Raw genomic sequence first — 22588 nt, forward strand, 5'->3', positions numbered from 1 at the left:
GTTGTTGCTTAAAACCTACAGTTGTATTCAGATTATTCAATCAAATTGATTTAGATAAGTATAACCTTTTGTTTTCAGCTCTTAAATTACTTGTATACCAGGCTGATTTTGTGCGGTCAAGTGATAAATATATATCTGGAGAGATGGGAGAAATATGGATTAGAAATATTAAAGACGCGTGACCTTATGAAATTTCTATTTTCTAATTGTTTTTTCCCTTTTTGAACACCTCACTGCACTTACATTTTTTTGGTCCCTGGTGAACATTAGGGATTTTTACACTTGTCTAGGCAACATAAGGTATTTCCTTCTTTACAAAATATTTTGCTTTTAAGTATTTAACTTTACCCGGTGTGATTACATTATTTTTAGTTAATGTTCCATTTCTTCTTTTAGTGTTTCTTGAATTTGTCAGCGCGAGTTCAGTGACTTTTCTGCATGTTCAGATTCTTTGGGTTGAATTTATTTGACTGGTTTAATGAGCACCCTCTAATGCAAACAATACATAGTGTCCCACAGTGTACATCCACCGACTATAGTGAAAACACATCTTGATAATGAAAATTATAGTGATGCTTTCTAGTTGAAATGTTGCAAATATCAGTGGAACATTTCGCAAGGTAACTGAGGGTCTAGCTGATCAAATACAAAGACCCTGCTATTTTTTCCCCTTAAAAGTGTTCTTAACCCCTTTGCCGCGGCCGCGATTTCCCGGCAGTGCGGAACTTCTGCAAAATGGGCTGGGCCGCTTCAGCGACGGCAGCACTAGCGAGGTAGTGCTCCCGTCGGCCAACGGCCGACGGCAGTATGCAAGGGGTTAATTGCTGAATGGATGCAGTTTGTGTTACACACTGAAATTCTTTACTCTCCAGTATGTGTGGTCTTAAAATATTTGGTAAACAAAGTATGAGGTCTTTGTGCCATAGGTACAAATTCCAATTTATTTTCCTGCAGCTAGTGATGAAATATCTGGCACGATTATTTTGTAAATCTTTTGAAATACTTAAGGTGCATGTTAGCAATGCATAGTCGATTTACAGTTGTTGCCATGGTACCGAAATATAGCATCTTATTATACAAACAAGTCTCACGTTTTTCTCCTTTTTAGGTCGAGCATTCCAGACCTCTTGTATATACTTTAGTATGTACTTATATATGTACGTACTTTGTGGGCTCTGGAGATCAGCCCTAGGACTTGTCTGCTTCCGCTTAGTGATTTTTTTTATGTTCATCTGCCTCTATGTAACTGTCTTGATAGAAAACGAACAGCAGAGGTCAGTAAAATACCAGAATCACTTTAGAATTCTGTAGATTCCAGTCTATAGAAATTGTCTTCCACTAGCACCCGTAGACACTATTTTTTTTCAAATCTTGTATTTTCAGTGATATGACCACCGAAGGCCTTGATTTTATATTAAAACCAGAGCTTTGGACTATACCATTTCCACCTGAAAGGCAATATTTCTCTCCATGTGTTCCCATACCTGGTGTGTTATGCAGTTTGGTGCTTACATTTCCTCCATATTAAAGAACAGTAGATGTTTCAGCACCCAGGCTAATGTGCTGCATAGCTAAACACGGCCGGACTGGCTAACGGGCGTTTTGGCATGCTGCCGAGCTGGGGGCTGATGTCACTGCAGTGGGGGCTAATTTCGTTGATGGAGACCTGCGTGTGCTTCGAAATAAACACAGCAAAACAAATTTTGTTCAGCACACACATGTTCCCATCAATGAAATGAGCCCCCAGCTCTGCAGCATGCCAAAATGCCGGTAGCCTGTCCAGCCCTGTAGCTAAAGACATATAAGGTCCCAAAAGCGAGATTGATTGCATTACAAATGCTTGTTTAATGTTGCTGGGAGGCTGTTGCACTCCCTTCAGAACCCCAACCACATTACAAAAAAGCTTGGTGGTGCCCCTTCCGTTTATAAGGCTAAGGACACCACCACGATTTTAAAAATGTAATGAAGCCCTCGCAGGGTATTATGGGATGCTCCTTGCCTGGAGCAGTGAATAATAAAAAAGCAGCTCCTGCTACTTTTTTATTAATGATTTGCTTACATTGTTTTAATGGGTGTCCTGGTGGCAACCCAGGACACCCACATGTTTAGTTTTTTCAGGGCCTGCATTGGTAGCACAAGGCCCCGTGTCCCAGCCTGCTCCCTGTAAGCAGCCCCATAGGCGATGCAGGTACCTTTACATTTAAAACAATTTTAAAGCTGAGGTGTCCCACTTCCCACCCACGACAACCCACAGCATGTTTTATGTTAGCAGCTGTGGGTGGAGCCCCGGGGTACCAGCAGCCTACTGGAATCCTACTAGTGCAGGAGCCGGCAACAGTTTGCTTATTGCTTATTTTTACTAGGGGCACCCTGCAGCATTTGTAAAGTTAGGGACTGCATGGGGTGCCCCAAAGCTTCACAGAACTAACACCCCTCCTACCTGCACTCACCCTGGGTATTGCAGCAGCCGGCATTGCTTCCACCCACCAGGATCAGCTTTTGTTTGGCTATTGCAGGGCAGGAGTAATTCTGTGTTTCCCGGACTGTGACACTATGTGCAGTATGAAGCTTTTGTGCTCCAATCCAGTGGGAGCAGATTTCTTCTCTTGTCAGGTGGAAGCATATTAGACTTCCCTGCCCGTGATCTAAAGGGATGGGGTCTCTAGGACATTATGATGGAAGCCAGTCTCTTAGCAGGGGTCCCTGGAGCCATACCATGGCTTATCCAGGGTATGCACTCCCTTCTCTCTATTATTATATGACCAGCCAACAGATTTGTGGGTGCACTGTGACTTAGGGCCCAAGTCTGATCTCGCTAGGAAAGCCCACCATACGACTCTGATCTGGAGGACATTCTGAGCAAAACATGCTCCAGGCGTCAGAGCGAGCGAGTACGATGGATCTGTATGCTTACGGACTTGGTTCGCTCGGACTCCCATTGGAATCTATGGGAGCCTGTGTACAGATGCGTACACAGTCTACCATAGCAAAAAGGGGTGGGTGGGGAAAACCCTACACCCTGTGGTGGGCATCCTATGGTGCCTGCCACACTGTGCATCCCTGGATCGTGGGGACCTATGGCCACACCCCCGTGACAGATTTGGAGTGCCCCGGGTGAAAGGAGGTCTGCTACGGCCACCCGAATTCCGATTCCGCTAGTCGTTTTGTCTTGCTGAGACCAAGGCGAAGCGGCTGGCCGAATCGTGCATCGTAATCGCTCAGTCGGAATTCAGCTCCATTGCGTTGCACAATTTGGCTAAGAATGAGTCATACAGACAGGTTCAGGTCCCGGAAATGATCTTCGCATCCTACTTGGCCATTCGGACCTGTGACCGATTCGGTCAGAAACAAGGGCTACAAATCATATGCGGGAAAGCCAAATCCAATTCGGAGGCCTTCTGAACGACATCGGAATTGGGCCCTCAATGTTAAAACTTTTTTTTTTTTTTGTTTTTGACCCTCGGCAGGGTCCCTCTGCAACCCGCCCCCACCAGCCATTGGGAGGCAGAGATCCCAACCCTACCCCCTTAAATCTTTTCTTTGCTTTTATTTCAGGACATGGTACTCAGTCTCCGAGTCCTAAAATGGCTACTGCCACATCTTTTTGATCCTCAAAAGCATAAAAAATATGCAAAGTTTTTGAGCCTTAAATTCTCCAAAACTACTGAATGGATTTAGACCTAATCCTAAAAACATGCTCCTATAAAAAATTAATAGGGAAAACATGTTTGGGACCCCCTCAGTTTTTCTTGTACCCTGCTTGATGGATCATCCCAAAACTTTCCAGGAAGGAGTTGCGATGGAGGAAGATTTGTTGGGAAAGTTTCTTGTATAAGACAGTGCCAACGTTATTTACAAAACAAAAGCTCCATTAACCCGTTCCCAGCGTCGAACGTTCAGCGCCCAGTGCTGAACGTTCGGAGAACGAATGCTGACCGGACGGCCAACGGTCGTGCGCAGCACTGGGGAGGTAGCGCTCGTGTCGACCGTTGGCCGACGGCAGCAATTAGGGTTAACTAGGGTTAACTATGGAAACATGGTCCTATCTATAGCTACCCTGTGGTAACCACAACATTGCAATATTAAAATAAAAATAAGGGTAATATATCCAACTTTCTCTGGTTTGTATATAAAGATCCAAGGGTTAAAGTGGCAATATAGCTAGACCTTGTAATAATATATAACAATTGTTTTAAAACAAAAAACACAGTTACATTGAAATACATTACAGATATTGCATAATTTAGCACTAGAACTCACATGCAAAATCAGCTTACCCCAGTTTAAGCATGTGCCACCAGGTTCTAAATAATCCTGACTGTATGGCAGCATAAGTATGACATGTTACTGATCATATTTAATGGATGGGGCAATTAGATTTACAAGGCTGCATTGCTACCGATGAAATCATGAATGTAGCTTCCTGAACTATTCCGCAGTTGCTTTACTATTTGAAACAATTAAGATAATTTACTGCTTACTGAAAACAACAAAGCTATCAGCCCCTTTTGTACTGTGCAATCTAACCTATGCTTATGGAATTTGCAAACTGATGTGTTTACTGCTGAGTTTCCTGGAAATTAATAATGAGGTAAGAATCAAAGCCTGTGAGAGAGGCAGGAGCCATGGGGCAGGAGCCAGCCACAGTGATACTCGTAGCATTGTTGGGAAAGATGAATATTGCAATTAGGAGTGACATTGCAGGTTGAAATGTTATTTAATTATTTACACTAATATTCCATACAGCCAGCACAGCCAAGAGGGTATACAGTATAACCAGGTTCGCATACATGCTTAAGAACTGTGCAGCATATTTACAAGCCCCTATCGCCACAGTAACATCCCATGGCCAGGCATGATGAAGAGCCAGACTTTCAGTTTCTTGCAAAATTCAAGAACTGAGGAGGAGTCTCTGATATGCAGGGCAGGTCATTCCAGGCTTTAGGAGCTCGGTAAGGGAAGGCGCGCCCAACTGATCTGGTTCTGGCTATGTGGTCGGGAGGGAGGGGTTGTATGTGTGAGTGGAAGTCCAGCTAAGTGGAGGTGACTTGTAGCTTTGTGGATGTTCATGCAGTCGTTGACTTATATGTTGTTTATGGTTTTTTTCTCATGAGTAGTCTAAAAAAGTGTTAGGATGGTAATTTGTGAGCAATTTATTTGTAAGGGCATTTCTTAGTTAGCTTTTTCTTGTGAGTACTAGGAAAACAAGTCAGGCCCTTATCTTGTGAGCATTTTGCATGAGACACCATTATCTTCCTTATATTTTTTTTGTTCAAGTAATATGTGTATCCGTGCGTACCTTGTTTATGTTCTCATGAAGAATCTGAAACTGTGTCAGGCTGGTATTTTGTGAGTATTTGTTCCCACCACAATTAACACTTCCATTAAAAATTCCAATAAAATTCATATTTTCACATGGATGAGCAGCAGGGAGTTTGCATTCTTTTGCAAGATAAAGGGGTGTTCTTTGAGGGAAAATGTGACAATACTTTTCATACCCGTAGTCATACTCATTCTGAGCTACTGCTCTCCCAGGGTCAGTGAACCCTCAAATGCTGGTGGCCTGCCCCAAAACTTGAGGAGTGAGTCATTGGGGCCCTCGGAGCCTCCGGATCCCGAGATCCCCACTTAAGAGGGCCGAAGGCCATGCTTGCATTAGAGAGGTGCAATAGAATGCTGGCCTGGATTGCTCTGGTTACCTCACACAGACCAGGGAGCATGCTTGAGGGTCATTGATTAGATACCTTTTGCACACTGTGAGCATGGCCTATATGGAAGAATGGGCACCTTTTATTTACATGGCACTAAACCTTTAGCCCTGTCACAAACCAAGCGTGACCCTGCAGTGCCTGCTGCTCTCAGGGCTATTAATGTTAATATGAAGATCTGTTCAATGGTATCCGAAAGTTTAGTTGCAGAGCCACATTGGAGAGGCTGAGTAGAATTGTAGTGCTTTTGTAGCATTGTTTTACTGGCTTTTGCAACACATTTACCCATCCTGGCAGCATATCAGTGTTTTTTTGTTCATCTTCCATTCTGTGCATTTCATGTACAGTTGACTTCAGTTCAGTGTTCTTCAAAGAGGAGCATCTGTGTTCTGTATGTGTGTACATCAAACCAGAAAGGAGGAAACACAGTAGGTCTGAGCATCGTTCTTCAAGGTAAGTGTCATACCTTATGCTGCTCTAGGCAAATACCCATTTTGTCACCTCATCTCTCTTGCAAAAGGCTATTCTCGATGCTTTAGGGGCACTTTGGTACACATTTGTTGATTTAGAGAAATGCCAGAACAATTCATGGACAGCCAAGAACTCATGCCAACAAATCAACCGACAGAGGCTGACAAGCACAGACGACAAACAAACAATCACCCATGTAGACCACAAAACACAGGCACAGAGCCCACAGGAAGGGCCATCGAAGGACAGAGAAACAATCAGACTGAACGAAGCAAAGACAGATGTAAGAATTTAGGTCTTAAGTCCTCTTAATAAGTTCACCCTGTGCTCACAAAATCAAGTTTAAGGAAGAGGAAACATTTGTATCGATGCTTAGTCAATCCTGGGCCGTTCTACAGAGGAATCATGTCTGTAGACTGACCAACTCTTCAGTCTCAGGACACAGAACATAAGCATCCTCCGTGGAATAATCACCTTCCTATTACAACTCAGTGCTCTTTGCTTGCCCATTCCATCGTTTGGCCTTCTTACTATAAGTACACATCTGTAGAGCTGCAATTCTGTATCTCAATTTCTTCCATATTAATATCGGAAACGCAAACATTCACAATGGGGTTTTCTTTACCTCAAATGTGCATCAAGTCCTGGGCTTTTATTTTACACATCTTTATAAAACTCAATGGGTAATTGTGACAAGTGACACTACAGTCCCAGAATGTGCTTGTTCGTTGAATGAAACACCGGGACTCATTGTCTCAAATGCTTTTACTGTGATAAATTTGAACTTGGTAGGTCTTTTTTTAGTCTTAGGTGTGATTTTCTCCTGAATATTCAAGTCTCATTTGCAAAGCATTTTCTATGAATTTCCAGAAATAAGGCAGACCTACCTATCATGAGTCTATCGGTGCCTTTACCAGGATGAAAGCTTTCCCAGCTTATGGGTGTCTGATCTTGCCATACATGTCGCTACAATTGTGCCTTTATAAATAATTACACTATCCTATGATCAAAGAGTATTTTGGGAGATGTATTGGACTGATTCATGAAGAGTTATTCACCCATAAGAGTAAATTCTGCCTGCAAAAGTCACACTGCATGCATTAACACATATGTCCAATTGGTAAAGGGTGAGCAAATGTAAGACTTTCATGTTAGCAATATCTATGTGTTTGATATGAAATGAACTCATTAATGCACTATGAAGATGTAGTTACACTTGTACACTATACCAATGGACATCCCTAGGCCAATGTCAGAGCAGCGGGCAGGAAAAATCAATGTAAATGCATTGATAACTCATATAATCAAACCTATTTGACTCGCTGCTGCATTGTCTGATTCCATTATTTTTGTTTCATTATGCGGTACACTTACTAACTCTTCTTCCACTCAGGGAATCATAAATCCCTCTACAATTATATTAAAATTATAGAGGACAACCAAATGAAAATTAATCCTTCATTTTTAAAATGTATATATGTATGCTATCATAGGGTTAATTTTTATTATCAGTTAATTCAATTTCAGTAGCACAATTCAAGCTTCATGTATTTTGGAATTGTAATAACCCTTCTTTGGCATCATGCTCAACAACAAAACATATTTAACATCAATAATGCAGGCAAATATAATTCTGCGTCGAAATTATCACCAATACTCCTTGCAACTTTCAACTTACTACATGCATCTTAGTCTTACAACACTGTTTATCCTAATATCTTTCTACTGTTGTGAATGTTTATCAAGCCATCAAGTCAAAGGTACAAATACTGATTCCTATTCGTAAATTATGACTGTCCATAAGGACTTTTGGTGACAATTTAAAATAAGCGTTAAAGGGTTTTGATTGCATCTGACATTGTTTTTCACGTGCACAATCCCAGTTATTCACCAGGGGGCATATTATCAAGGACAGGCGATACATTATCGCTGCTTTTATCGGCTCTATGAATTCCAATCGAAGCCCATGTTAGATGTGTTCACATCTAATATGGGCTTCGATTGGAATTCATAGAGCATATTATCAAGGCCATTATCGCCGCTTTATCGGCAGTTTCCTGCCGATAAAAGCGGCGATAATGTATCGCCTGTCCTTGATAATATGCCCCAAATTCCTACAAAAGTCTTTATTTCAAATGTGGTTGAGGTAATAGTTTAAGGTAGCATCAAAAAGATGTTCATACTACTATCTTTCCATGATCACAATAGAACCTTCATTATCTGAATGTTTCAGAATTACAGGTTTACTCTTTTTCAGCTCCACAGTGCATGTGTGTTTTTAGATTTAAATTCATTTTAGTTTATCCACCTCATTGGACGCTGTCTCCTTAAATATTTGTATTGCCTTATTAAGAATCATAGCATCCCACTTGCTCTTAAGTTTTAAACAATATCATTCCTTCCTCTGTTTTTTCTAGAGTAGATTGTTGTAGAACATTTTTTATTTTTGGGGGGGGGGGGAATGTACTAACTAGCAAGTCACTCATTTTGGTCATATCTAGTAATGACTTGTTGGTGCAAATGACAAGCCCATTTGTAAGGCATTCATAATTGATTTAGGTAGCAGCCTGATTAATCATGTTTAATCAATTTCTTTCTACTTGTTTTTGTTTGACATCTTATACACTTTTCTTTTCCCCCAGCATGTTCTGCTATGGTGGCTATCTCTGAAACTAAACGTTTTGAAATACTTTCCCCTGAATCTGTAACTGATAACTGATATTGGTACAAACTGTAACAATCAGAGCTTCTCATACCAACTTTGGTGCGCTGTGATGTTTCTCGGATTTCTCCTGCAGGTTCTGGTCTGCCCGAGGTAAGGGCAATTCTTTCTGGTAGCCGCGGTGCTGCCAACAATATAACATCAGAGCAGACTGTGCCTTCCAGAAGGAGTCCCAAAGAGGAAAGACCCCAAAGGGAAAAAACCTCTTACTGCAGTCTGAGATTTCATGAAAGAGAAGGAGGGTATTGAAGAAAGCCACGGGTGAGACGCGAATACACCAGCAAGGGAGAATCAGACCAGAAGCCAAGAGACTCCAGGCAAGAGGAAAAGACACCAATGAAATCCAAATATGAACAGGAAGCGCCAACAGGACCGAAGATACATCAGTCAGGAGATAGATGCACCAACAGGAGTGAGGACACACCAGGAGGTGCTAAAAAATGATATGTTCTGAAAAAAATATATTTGTTTAATATTTGTTACAGTGCCCCTGAAGAAGGGAGTTATTCCCGAAATGCATTGGGATTTGCAACAACAGCAACATTCTTTCAACAAAGGATAACGGACATATGTTTATGTATATTACATGTGTTTTGATGTTTAACAAACATGTTAATGTATTTGGTAATGAATTATACTAACCGGTTAAAAAAGAGGATTGTGAAATCATTTTGCAAATGTTTTATGTTTAAGAAAGGTTTAAATTATTAAAAGTGCTTACAGAGCAAAGATTAAATTGTTGAGTAATTGGTGCGAATAGAAGTTTGCCACTTGCTGTGCTGCCAGGGTCAAGTGACTACGGTCACTTGAGAGTTTTTTTCTATAGTTTCACACGGAGGGTAGCATCCTCCATCCCACCCAGCACGCCCTCAGAATATTTGATTAATTAGCTCATAAGATTTTCCAATTTAATTTCAAAACTCAGATGTGCACTGCACAAATCTATATTTTATTGCCTAATGCAAACATTTTTACATTCGCTCATAACTCCACCAAACTGGATGGGGTATTGCTTGTTTCTTTCTTTGATGCGTTCCTTTTGAATTTCCTATTTGAATATATCACAGCCCTATTGTAAAATGTATTGTTTTTGTAGGCATATTTGTCCTTTTTAAACTTTATTTAAATCACAAGGACTTCAATAAAGCTTTCAAGCCTCGAGGCATTTGTTGGAAATTGCCTTTCTTGCAGTGCTACTCCAAAACCTTTGCCTTCCTCCTTCTCTTCTCACTCACCCCCCAGTCACCTGGCTCCGTTCACGGGCCATTTTCACTGATAATTGCAAGCGTTGGACGCTGTTCCAGCACCACGATCGAGATTGAGGCCACGCCCCCTTCGGAGGCTACGCCCACCGCCTCTACTATAAGTGCGACGCTGAATACAAGCGTCTGCACTTGACAACGCGCTCCTTCTGAGGCGGAAAGCTGGGAGAGTGATTTACTTTTAAAACTGTGATTAACTGTTTGTGTATTTTAATCCTCACTCACCCCCCAGTCACCTGGCTCCGTTCACGGGCCATTTTCACTTGATAATTGCAAGCGTTGGACGCTGTTCCAGCGCCACGATAGAGATTGAGGCCACGCCCCCTTCGGAGGCCACGCCCACCGCCTCTACTATAAGTGCGACGCTGAATACAAGCGTCTGCACTTGACAACGCGCTACTCCTGAGGCGGAAAGCCGGGAGAGTAATTTACTTTTAAAACTGTGATTAACTGTTTGTGTATTTTAATCCTCACTCACCCCCCAGTCACCTGGCTCCGTTCACGGGCCATTTTCACTTGATAATTGCAAGCGTTGGACGCTGTTCCAGCGCCACGATCGAGATTGAGGCCACGCCCCCTTCGGAGGCCACGCCCACCGCCTCTACTCTAAGTGCGAAGCTGAATACAAGCGTCTGCACTTGACAACGCGCTACTCCTGAGGCGGAAAGGCGGGAGAGTAATTTACTTTTAAAACTGTGATTAACTGTTTGTGTATTTTAATCCTCACTCACCCCCCAGTCACCTGGCTCCGTTCACGGGCCATTTTCACTTGATAATTGCAAGCGTTGGACGCTGTTCCAGCGCCACGATAGAGATTGAGGCCACGCCCCCTTCGGAGGCCACGCCCACCGCCTCTACTATAAGTGCGACGCTGAATACAAGCGTCTGCACTTGACAACGCGCTACTCCTGAGGCGGAAAGCCGGGAGAGTAATTTACTTTTAAAACTGTGATTAACTGTTTGTGTATTTTAATTCTCACTCACCCCCCAGTCACCTGGCTCCGTTCACGGGCCATTTTCACTGATAATTGCAAGCGTTGGACGCTGTTCCAGCACCACGATCGAGATTGAGGCCACGCCCCCTTCGGAGGCTACGCCCACCGCCTCTACTATAAGTGCGACGCTGAATACAAGCGTCTGCACTTGACAACGCGCTCCTTCTGAGGCGGAAAGCTGGGAGAGTGATTTACTTTTAAAACTGTGATTAACTGTTTGTGTATTTTAATCCTCACTCACCCCCCAGTCACCTGGCTCCGTTCACGGGCCATTTTCACTTGATAATTGCAAGCGTTGGACGCTGTTCCAGCGCCACGATAGAGATTGAGGCCACGCCCCCTTCGGAGGCCACGCCCACCGCCTCTACTATAAGTGCGACGCTGAATACAAGCGTCTGCACTTGACAACGCGCTACTCCTGAGGCGGAAAGCCGGGAGAGTAATTTACTTTTAAAACTGTGATTAACTGTTTGTGTATTTTAATCCTCACTCACCCCCCAGTCACCTGGCTCCGTTCACGGGCCATTTTCACTTGATAATTGCAAGCGTTGGACGCTGTTCCAGCGCCACGATCGAGATTGAGGCCACGCCCCCTTCGGAGGCCACGCCCACCGCCTCTACTATAAGTGCGACGCTGAATACAAGCGTCTGCACTTGACAACGCGCTACTCCTGAGGCGGAAAGCTGGGAGAGTGATTTACTTTTAAAACTGTGATTAACTGTTTGTGTATTTTAATCCTCACTCACCCCCCAGTCACCTGGCTCCGTTCACGGGCCATTTTCACTTGATAATTCAAGCGTTGGACGCTGTTCCAGCGCCACGATAGAGATTGAGGCCACGCCCCCTTCGGAGGCCACGCCCACCGCCTCTACTATAAGTGCGACGCTGAATACAAGCGTCTGCACTTGACAACGCGCTACTCCTGAGGCGGAAAGCCAGGAGAGTAATTTACTTTTAAAACTGTGATTAACTGTTTGTGTATTTTAATCCTCACTCACCCCCCAGTCACCTGGCTCCGTTCACGGGCCATTTTCACTTGATAATTGCAAGCGTTGGACGCTGTTCCAGCGCCACGATCGAGATTGAGGCCACGCCCCCTTCGGAGGCCACGCCCACCGCCTCTACTCTAAGTGCGAAGCTGAATACAAGCGTCTGCACTTGACAACGCGCTACTCCTGAGGCGGAAAGGCGGGAGAGTAATTTACTTTTAAAACTGTGATTAACTGTTTGTGTATTTTAATCCTCACTCACCCCCCAGTCACCTGGCTCCGTTCACGGGCCATTTTCACTTGATAATTGCAAGCGTTGGACGCTGTTCCAGCGCCACGATAGAGATTGAGGCCACGCCCCCTTCGGAGGCCACGCCCACCGCCTCTACTATAAGTGCGACGCTGAATACAAGCGTCTGCACTTGACAACGCGCTACTCCTGAGGCGGAAAGCCGGGAGAGTAATTTACTTTTAAAACTGTGATTAACTGTTTGTGTATTTTAATTCTCACTCACCCCCCAGTCACCTGGCTCCGTTCACGGGCCATTTTCACTTGATAATTGCAAGCGTTGGACGCTGTTCCAGCGCCACGATCGAGATTGAGGCCACGCCCCCTTCGGAGGCCACGCCCACCGCCTCTACTCTAAGTGCGAAGCTGAATACAAGCGTCTGCACTTGACAACGCGCTACTCCTGAGGCGGAAAGCCGGGAGAGTGATTTACTTTTAAAACTGTGATTAACTGTTTGTGTATTTTAATCCTCACTCACCCCCCAGTCACCTGGCTCCGTTCACGGGCCATTTTCACTTGATAATTGCAAGCCTTGGACGCTGTTCCAGCGCCACGATCGAGATTGAGGCCACGACCCCTTCGGAGGCCACGCCCACCGCCTCTACTATAAGTGCGACGCTGAATACAAGCGTCTGCACTTGACAACGCGCTACTCCTGAGGCGGAAAGCCGGGAGAGTGATTTCCTTTTAAAACTGTGATTAACTGTTTGTGTATTTTAATCCTCACTCACCCCCCAGTCACCTGGCTCCGTTCACGGGCCATTTTCACTTGATAATTGCAAGCGTTGGACGCTGTTCCAGCGCCACGATCGAGATTGAGGCCACGCCCCCTTCGGAGGCCACGCCCACCGCCTCTACTATAAGTGCGACGCTGAATACAAGCATCTGCACTTGACAACGCGCTACTCCTGAGGCGGAAAGCCGGGAGAGTGATTTACTTTTAAAACTGTGATTAACTGTTTGTGTATTTTAATCCGCACTCACCCCCCAGTCACCTGGCTCCGTTCACGGGCCATTTTCACTTGATAATTGCAAGCGTTGGATGCTGTTCCAGCGCCACGATCGAGATTGAGGCCACGCCCCCTTCGGAGGCCACGCCCACCGCCTCTACTATAAGTGCGACGCTGAATACAAGCATCTGCACTTGACAACGCGCTACTCCTGAGGCGGAAAGCCGGGAGAGTGATTTACTTTTAAAACTGTGATTAACTGTTTGTGTATTTTAATCCTCACTCCCCCCCAGTCACCTGGCTCCGTTCACGGGCCATTTTCACTTGATAATTGCAAGCGTTGGACGCTGTTCTAGCGCCACGATCGAGATTGAGGCCACGCCCCATTCGGAGGCCACGCCCACCGACTCATCCCCTTTAAAATGTGCTTCCCCCGGAAGCGCAGCGGACGAGCGCAGCGGGCGCGCCGTTTGCGCGCCGAAGGCGCGCCTAAGGAAAGCCCGTCTGCGCCCGTCCGCGACCGACCGAGGCCAGAGGCCATTCATTCTGCCTCTCCAAAGCAATACTCCCGCTTGCAACTCACCGATCTTCAAGGCAAGTGGTTACTACCTGCTGCCACTATAGCTCGAATCTCCAATTTCGGACTACTAACTTCTCATAATCAAGTCCACACCAACACCATGTCCACGCCTCCAACTAACCGCTCTTTAATCCTGCCTCCCGCTGGCCTTTCCCCCACAGTAATAACTGCTATGTATCTCAACACTAGATCGGCAGTCAAACAACAGCTCGACCTCTTCACTTTACTCGATTCTCACAAACCCGATCTGTTATTTCTCACCGAGACTTAGTTCTTGGACAGCTCTCTCCCCTCCTTGCTGGCAATACTCCCCCCATCCTACTACGCCATTCGAGCCGACCGCTCCTCTGGCAGGCCTGGCGGAGGGGTCGCCCTGATCGCCCGTAAAGAACTCACATTTCACCCTCTAGTCTCCCCTTCCATGGGAACATCAGATTGTTTAGTTGTTCGCTCACCTTCCCTTACTCCCCCACTCACCTGCGTCCTTGTTTACCGACCCCCGTCCTCCCCCCAAACGTTTCTCCCCAGCTTCCAAGATCTAATCTCGACTCCGTTTGTTAACCATTCTTCCATCATAGTCCTGGGAGACTTTAATTTCTGGCCCTCTGACCCTGCGGAATGTGCAACATCCAAAGAGTTCTCAGACTCCCTTCAGTCGCTCAACTTTACATCAGTTGTCAATGCTCCCACGCACAGGCTGGGACACATCCTTGACCAAATCTGGCACCGTGATTGCCCGATTACCTCTCTCTCCATTTCCCCTTGTCTATGGTCAGATCACTCTCTGATCACCTTCTCTCTATCCCCCCTCTTATTACCCAAGCCCACTCTTGCGAGAAATGTCTGGGCACGATCATGGAACCGCGTGGATGTCGAAGCTCTATCTACCTCCCTCTCCTCTTCCAGCCCCGACCTTACCGGGCTGCCCTCTTCTGGAGAAGCAGAAGCTATCAGCAATTGGCTGCGGGCTGGCTGCGATGCCATCGCCCCTTTAAGGCGCATCTTGTCCAAACGCCCCAAAGATGCTAACCGTTGGTTCTCGGACGATCTAAAGACCCAAAAACTCATTCTCCGCCAAGCGGAACGACAATGGAGACGGAACTATGCCCTGTTGCTAAAACCCGTTATACTGATCTTCTTGCACAATACAAGAAATCCATACTGGAAACCAAAAAACCTACTTTTCATCTAAAATCCAGTTCGCAGAGAATCGGCCAAGAGAAATTTTTTCCATCGTCCAAGACCTCGCTTACGCCGACAGAGCCTCACTCAAACCTTCCCCCTCACAACCACTATGCGATTCCCTCAACTACTTCTTCCTAGATAAAATCAGTAAAATTAAAGCTAAAATCCCCCTCCCTTCCCTGGCTTTTACTGACCCCTGCTGCCCACCAGCTACAGCACATCTTGATTCAATTCCTCCCCTCTCGACCGATTCACTCTCCTCCATCCTCCCGCTGGTTAAATCCGGCTCCCCGTTGGATCCCTGCCCTGCTTACATTTTGAAGCAGATCTACACTCACTGCCCCTAACCGCCCTTAGCGCTTCTTAACAGCTCGCTGGCCCAGGGCATTGTTATCCCAGCACTTAAGTCGGCAGTGATCGTTCCGATCTTAAAAAAACCTGGGGCGGATCCTTCGGATCCAGCCAACTACCGTCCCATCTCCCTTCTGCCTTTTTTGGCAAAGGTATTGGAACGTCACGTAGTAAAAACCCTGAGTGAGTTTGTGGAAAGACATGGTGTTTTGGCCCCGAGACAGGCCGGTTTCCGCCCAGCTCATTCAACTGAGTCCGTAATAATATCTATACTGGATAACCTACGACAAGGAATGGACACTAATCAACCTCAGGCCCTGATCCTCTTGGATCTTTCCGCCGCATTCGACACGGTGGACCATACCATCTTACTTTCACGTGTCGAGGCGGCGGGAATCGGAGGGACAGCCTTGCTATGGCTATCCTCCTTCTTGAGCGGTCGGACTCAGGCGGTTCGCCTGGGTGAGTACTCAGCTGAATTTTGACCCATCCAGTGCGGGGTCCCCCAAGGATCCTCTTTGTCCCCCCTTTTATTTAACCTTTACATCGCCCCCCTCATTTTTGCTTTACAGCAACTGGAGGTCTCTGTGTACAACTACGCAGACGATCTCCAGCTCATTTTTTCCCTCTCTTCTTCCCCCGAGTCAATGTCTAATGTTCAGTCCATCATGACTTTCATCCAGGACTGGATGAACTTTCATCCAGGACTGGATGAACTTCAACCACCTGAAACTCAATCCCGATAAAACGGAGTTGGTGTTGACAGGTGGTTGCTCCAGTCCCTGGTCCTCTTCTTTTTGGCCCCCTTCTTTAGGCTCCCCACCCACTCCTGTACCTTCCGTTAAAACTCTTGGGTTCAAAATTAACAATCAACTCTCCCTACACTCTCAAGTCACTGCCGTGGTATCCTCAGCCTTCCTCTCCCTCAGGACAATACGCAGAGTTTCACGATTCTTATCCTCCGATGCGCTCAAGCTAATACTCCTGGCCATGGTAACATCTCGCCTAGATTACGGCAATGCCCTCTATCATGGCATGCCCGACTATCTTATGAGGCGTCTTCAACTGGTTCAAAACCAAGCCGCACGGCTGGTTTTTAACTTACCAAAATCACACCATGTAACTCCTCTCCTTTTCTCCCTGCATTGGCTCCCTGTCCGGCAGCGTGCCTTATTCAAGCTTGGCTGCACCATCTTTAAAGCCCGGACAGGCTCTGCCCCTTCCTTCATTAATTCAGCCATTCATAACTATATTCCCTCGAGAGATCTCCGATCTTCTTCCCACCACCTCCTCGTGGTCCCTCGCTTCAAACGGAAGAAGTGGGGGGGCTCCAAGTTTTCGACCACTGGCCCAGCTTTTTGGAATTCCCTCCCAACTTCCCTGAGAACTTGCACCCAGTACCCTCTGTTCCGTAAAGGCCTCAAGACCTTCCTCTTCACCCAAGCCTTCCCATCTTGAATGGGCACATCCCCCACCCTTCCTGCCCCCTGAGTAGCAGTTGCCAGTTAGCGCCAAGAAACCGCTAGGTGTACAAGCGCTCTACAAATCCTTTTAAACTCAAACTCAAACTCAAACTCAAACTCTTTTCTTGACCTTAATTTTGTTGGCTCTAGGACTCTAAGCACTTTACCACTGCTAATCAGTGCTAAAGTGCATGTGCTTCTTTCCAAAACATGTATGCAATTGGTGTATATCTGACTGACATATTTAGTTTACTTTTAATTCCCTTGTAAAATGGTATACCATATACCAAGGGACTGTAATCTAAGATACTAGTAGTGGGCCTGTAGCACTCGTTGTGCCACCCACCGAAGTAACCTTTCAAACCTGTCCAGGCCTGTCACTGCCTGTGTGTGCAGTTTGCTTCGACGTGGCATATACAACCTCTTGTCAAGCCTTAAACTTCCCTATAAGTAGACATATGTCACCCCTAAGGTAGGAACTAAGTGACCCTAAGGGTATGGTGCTGTGTAATTCAAAGTCAGCGCATTTACTTTTAAGTTTTAGATGTCCTGGCAGTGACAAACAGGTACATTTGTTTTTTACAACTGTAAGGCCTACTCTAACCATAGGCCAGAATTGAAAATTCCCTTATATATTTCTAAGTGGCATTTCCTGACCAGAAAGGAGTAGCTTTGTCATGTTTGGTGTAGTTTGAATAGCAATGATACATCCTCCTTATGGGTAGAATTGGATTTAACACTACTATTTTAGAAATGCCACTTTTAGAAAGTGGACATTTCTCTGCTCCTTACTTAGCTGTGTGTGCCTGTAATCACGTCTAAACCAGGCTGAAATCTACACCTTGTGCATATTCTCTAGACAGTCACCTCACAGGAAGGGCTGGGTATGACAGGGGATACATCTGCATTCATCTGCATACTGATAGCCTTCCTGGCCTGAGAAGGGGTGAGGTGGTTCGCACTTACATCTGAATAGGCTGTGTCATGCTCTCACACAAAGGGCTGATTTACCTCCTACTGGTGGTCTGGAGCCAGGGTTGGGCTGAAATGGATCCTGGTGGACTTCAATCAATCAATCAATCAATCAAGACATTTATAGAGCGCACTACTTACCCGTAGGGTCTCAAGGCGCTTAGGGGGGGGGGGTCCCGTTACTGCTCGAACAGCCGTCTTGAGCTTCTTCCTGAAGGAGAGGTGGTCTTGGGTCAGGCGCAGGTCGGTCGGGAGGGAGTTCCAGGTCTTGGCGGCCAGGTAGGAGAAGGACCTTCCTCCTGTTGTCGCTCTGCGGATGCGTGGGACGGTGGCGAGGGCGTGGCTGGCTGAACGGAGGTGGCGTTTGGGAGCGTAGAAGTTGATTCGGTTGTTGAGGTAGCTCGGGCCTTGGTCGTGTAGGGCTTTGTGTGCGTGGGTGAGGAGACGGAAGGTGATTCTTTTGTTGACGGGGAGCCAGTGCAGGTCTCTCAGGTGTCCGGAGATGTGGCTGTTTCGTGGGATGTCGAGGATGAGTCTGGCTGAGGCGTTCTGGATCCGCTGAAGTCTCTTCTGGAGCTTGGCGGTGGTTCCTGCGTAGAGGGCGTTGCCGTAGTCCTGTCGGCTGGTGACGAGGGCCTGGTTGACGGTCTTCCTGGTTTCCGTGGGGATCCACCAGAAGATCTTCCGTAGCATGCGCAGGATGTTGAAACACGCCGAGGAGACGGCATTGACTTGTCTGGTCATGGAGAGGGAGGAGTCCAGGATGAAGCCCAGGTTGCGTGCGTGGTTCGTCGGTTTGGGTGCGGTGCCCAGGGCGGGGGGCCACCAGGAGTCGTCCCAGGCGGTGGGCCTGGAGCCCAGGATAAGGACCTCCGTCTTGTCTGAGTTCAGTTTCAGGCGGCTGGTCGTCATCCACTCGGCTACCTCCTTCATCCCATCGTGCAGGTTGGCTCTGGCGGCGGCGGGGTCGTTGGTCAGGGAGAGGATCAGCTGGGTGTCGTCGGCGTAGGAGATTATGTTGAGGTTGTGTTGGCGTGCGATGGCCACGAGGGGGCTCATGTAGACGTTGAAGAGGGTGGGGCTCAGCGAGGATCCTTGAGGGACGCCGCAGATGACTTCGGTGGCCTCTGACTTGTACGGCGGTAGGCGGACTCTCTGTGTTCTTCCGTCGAGGAAGGAGACGATCCATTCCAGTGCCTTCTCCTGGATTCCGACGTTGCTGAGGCGTTGCACTAGGGTGCGGTAGCAGACAGTGTCGAAGGCCGCGGAGAGGTCTAGGAGGATGAGGGCCGCTGTTTCTGCGTTGTCCATCAGGGCTCGGATGTCGTCGGTGGCGGCGATGAGGGCGGTCTCGGTGCTGTGGTTGGCTCGGAAGCCGGACTGCGAGGGGTCGAGGGATCCGTTTGTCTCGAGGAAGGCGGCCAGCTGCTTGTTGACGGTCATCTCGATGACTTTGGCTGGAAACGGGAGTAGCGAGATAGGGCGGTAGTTCTTGAGTTCGGTGGGGTCTGCTGTAGGTTTCTTGAGAAGAGCGCTGAGTTCAGCGTGCTTCCAGCTCTCGGGGAAGGTGGCGGTGTCGAAGGAGGTGTTGATAATGTCCCGCAGGTGGGGTGCGATGACAGCGTCGGCCTTGTTGAAGACGTGGTGAGGGCAGGGGTCGGTCGGAGATCCGGAGTGGACGGAGTTCATCATGCGGACGGTGTCTTCGGTGCTGATCGGAGTCCAGGCTCGGAGGGTGGTGGTGGGCGGTGTTGCTGTGGTCCTGGCGTGCGTCGGTTGGGTGCTGAAGCTGTTGTGTATGTCCGCGATCTTGTTGTGGAAGTAGGAGGCGAGGGAGTTGCAGAGGTCTTGCGAAGGGGTGATGTCGTTGTTTCCGGCGTTGGGGTTGGAGAGCTCTTTCACGATGTTGAAGAGTTCCTTGCAAATGTGTGCGTTGTTGTCCAGCCGGTCCTTGAATGCAGTTTTCTTGGCGGCGCGGATGAGTTGGTGGTGCTTCCGGGTGGCGAGTTTGAGGGCGGTCAGGAGCCTTCTGGAGGCTCTTTTGAATTCACCCCTACATCAAAGGCATTTTGGGGTATAGGAATGAGGCTTCTGTCCCTATTAAATCAGTACACTACTGGACCGGCAATATTCTCTGCTGTAGTAAATGCTGCTGTACTGGAAGGATTACCACTTTGCTTTCCCTGACTGTTCCCAGGAACTGCTGCCCTGCATTGTTGAGCTGCTCTGCTGCCTGCTGACCTCTGCCCTACAAAAAGGACCTAGGGATTGACCCCAGAGTAGCTCCAATGGCTTGCTGGTTTGCCTTCAGCTCTCCCCCGAGGTCTCAGAGATATCAAAGACCTCTCCACGACAAGATCCCCATTGTTACCTTTGTTTACAGATCTGCCCAAGAGCTGACGGCTTAGTGCACTGACTGTTTTGAAGCAGAAACATCAGTAATTCCAGCACTGCCCCCAGCTACTAAACAGCAGCATTCTGGACTTTGAGAACATTTTTATTTATTGTCCTGGTGAGCCTCAGAGAGCCCACACTCTTGCTACAAGTCTGGTGGGTGGCTCTGGGCATTGCTTATCCAAAGGCCCGTCTGCTGCTGTATGCCGTTTGACAGCGTGAATATCTTGCCTGCATCAGATCCACAACAGGACCCCACTTATGACCAAGACAACCTTGATGCACTGCATGCACCTGCCCGGTGAGCCACATCCCAGCCCGACTCTGCTCCTCACGACAGTGTCTGCAGCTAAGTACTCCCCTGCTCCAGCCCGTGGCAGCTGCTGTGTTTGTACTTGGTTGCCCGGCACTCCTCACCATTAGGAGTGATACTATATTAACCTCAAAAAGACCATTCCTTGTGGCCATATTTGGCCTTACTTCCTTGTCCCAGCCTGCACCCATAATTTTAGTTGCAGAGCTGGCACCAGAGCAGTCCCAACTTGGGTAGATGGCACTCCTTGTCGTTAAGAGTTACAATGCATTAATACTACCAAGGCCACCCCAGCAAGGTTATATTTGATTTATCAGGAGTCAAATATAGCAACAATACATAGCGTTTTTTCCAAAATTACAGCAAAGGCTATAAATCAAGCCCCGTTGATTTCAAAACACTGCTTGATTGATTTAAGAGTGCAATTCTCTGAACCTATTAATTTAACTTTTATCGTTTTGGTCTCAGATACTATATAAACATACTTAATATATTTCTAAAACTGTGTGGAGTCCATTTTTAAAGCATCTTCAGTCATTTGGTGTGTGGGTGTGTTGTACAAATATGTTACACATTGCCTCTGAGGGTAAGCCTGCCTGCTCTGCACCAAGCTACCAGAGGGTGAGCACAGGTTATCAATGGGTGTGTAACTTACCTACCTGTCTAGAATGGTGGGTTCTGCCTGGCTTAAGTGCATACCTAGACAACCAGAAGCGCCATTTCTAATAGAATTCTATTAACTTTGGGACTTGCACTCAGTATTACTGCAAGCAGTTTCTGTCACACTTATCACCAAATATTCCAAATTCTTAATTTTTTTTTAGAATAGTTATTGAACCATGAGTGGAAATTTTTATTATTTTGAGATTTAAGAATAGGCAAGAACCCTTGCTATTTTTGAGGTGAGGTTACCTCTTATTTATTTTTAAATCCCATGTATTTTCATTTCTGTTGCAATATGTAATTGTATCTTTTATATGTAATCAAATTTATAAGACTGTCTGCCAGTTTTCAGTTGCGGCTGGTGCAGTTAAGAGCAGTGAGGCACTGTGGAGGTGGGGAGAGGCAGGGGAAAGTAGACAGATGACGGAATAGTGAAAATAAAATAAAAAAATAAATAAAATATTACCTTGTTCTCACCGCATCGGCGATGCGGCGAGCACAAGGTAGGTGTTTTTTTTTTCCATTTTATTTTCCCTATGAAGTCATCTGTAGACTCTCCGCTGCAACACCACACCTCTCTTACCTGCACCGGCCGCCGCTGCCACTTTCTTTGATTCCATTAATATGTTTGCATTTTATAGTGAACATTGATTCTTTAAGCAATCAGGGATTGATTAATTCTCCATAAATGATTTGGAAGACGTTTTTGTGATTAAAGAAGGCAGTCAATTGTAAAGTATTCCTTTTTTTAAATATTTTTTATGTATATTATATACAATAATGTATGATTTCATCAGTAATGTGTTCTTTCTCAGTACAATAATTCAACTTTAATGCATTTTTGGATTTTAATTACTCTTCTTCAATTGCCAATTTGTTAAACAAAACATATTTAAATCAACAATATGACCAAATAAAATATTTTGTACAAAAGGCTTCCCTCGCAACAGAAATAGATACTTCTTGGTAGTCAATAGACCAGTAGTTGTATAATCGCTCATCTCAAGATTTCCTGTTAGTCCTTTGTCACAGTTATTATATCTTTTTTCAATTTGTATTAGAAAATTAGGTCCTAATCTTAGCAATTGCGTTCCTGTTTCTATAGTATTACCATGGGTCGTAGAATATCCTTTATTGCGTGAACACGGACGCTGCTCTTTGTTGCTGGCCACCATGCCTCAAAACGTTTAAACAGATTTTCTCTGAACATGACAGAAATGAAAGAAATGTAAATTGATGTTTTTCGCTGATCTATATCTTATTATGAGTAACCTTTTAC

The sequence above is a fragment of the Lissotriton vulgaris genome, chromosome 8 (genome assembly GCF_964263255.1).
Source record: "Lissotriton vulgaris chromosome 8, aLisVul1.2, whole genome shotgun sequence".
Classification (NCBI taxonomy): Eukaryota; Metazoa; Chordata; class Amphibia; order Caudata; family Salamandridae; genus Lissotriton; species Lissotriton vulgaris.